Raw genomic sequence first — 1,605 nt, forward strand, 5'->3', positions numbered from 1 at the left:
CCCTTTTGGATTCCTCTTTCCTTTTTTCTTTCTGTATGATGAAAGGAGAGAAGCATATCACATAGATGACATATGGTAAAATGCCTCTGTTGTTCCAGGGTGAGTAGACATTGCATCTTGCAAAGTCTGTTAGATGCAAAGTTACAGATTTCAGCTGGGTTAAAGATGGTGGAGGAGAAAAGAGCATTGAAAGTTCGAGCTGCTAGCGACTTTAACATGGATATGGCTTCTTTCAAGCCTTAAGAGATGAAGAGTAGTGGTTTTCATTAAATCAGGACCCCAAGAGAAAGAAAAGCGTTTGAGACCAGTGCCTCGTGTGAGGATCGAACTCACGACCTTTAGATTATTAGACTGACGCGCTACCTGCTGCGCTAACGAGGCTGAACGTGAAGAAGGATATCCATGTCACAGGTGGCCACCGTACGAGGAAGAGGATGGTGGTGCTACGTCAATTTACTTTATTTTTCTCTATTTTTCCTATAAAATATTTTGACAGTTATCCCATATGGTCTAGCGGTTAGGATTCCTGGTTTTCACCCAGGCGGCCCGGGTTCGACTCCTGGTATGGGAAATGAATGAGATTTTAATGACCTGCACACTCCTGATCCTGAATCCTCCAAAACTGTTCTTCCCTTGCTACCTCCAATCATTCCCTTCTTGTCAAAGTACCAAGCAACACAACATCTATGCTCTGCTTCGATAACTCTCAGTCATTTTTCAATTCCATTCTCTGTCTTGTCCAAGATCTAAGCAATGGGGCACATGTGCTTGCTTTCAACAAGCCTTATTGGGCTTGTTATGAAATTGCTTTAGAAAATCTGGCCTTTGATTTCAAAGCGGTTGCTGGTTTTTCTCCCCCTCTCACCACTCCTTCTATAAGTAGTTGATAGACATCATAAAAAAGTCCTAGAAAAGGTAGCAAAATAAACCAAAACAGTCAATGCAGATTTCAGAAGCAGTCCTTCTCCAGTTTCCCTCAGCTGTTAGAAAGGGCCTAATCCACATCAAGGCTGTCAGTCCAACATTTGGAAGACAAGATAGAAGAGAATGTTTTTTCTTTATTTGCTTTTTTTCCAAGGAAGGTAAATCCATGAACAAAATGATTTCATGGTGGTAATAATGCAGTGACAAAAAGCGGTTAAATGGGGAAGTGAAATTACCTGTGCTTTTCATCTACAAAGAAAATGTGGTAAAATGAGAAAGGACAAATCATGGGGACTTTTGCTTTTTTTTCACACCTTTGTAAAAGCCCTTTTGGATTCCTCTTTCCTTTTTTCTTTCTGTATGATGAAAGGAGAGAAGCATATCACATAGATGACATATGGTAAAATGCCTCTGTTGTTCAAGGGTGAGTAGACATTGCATCTTGCAAAGTCTGTTAGATGCAAAGTTACAGATTTCAGCTGGGTTAAAGATGGTGGAGGAGAAAAGAGCATTGAAAGTTCGAGCTGCTAGCGACTTTAACATGGATATGGCTTCTTTCAAGCCTTAAGAGATGAAGAGTAGTGGTTTTCATTAAATCAGGACCCCAAGAGAAAGAAAGGCGTTTGAGATCAGTGCCTCGTGTGAGGATCGAACTCACGACCTTCAGATTATGAGACTGAC

The sequence above is a fragment of the Pelophylax lessonae genome, assembly GCF_965119305.1.
Source record: "Pelophylax lessonae genome assembly, chromosome: 4".
NCBI lineage: Eukaryota > Metazoa > Chordata > Amphibia > Anura > Ranidae > Pelophylax > Pelophylax lessonae.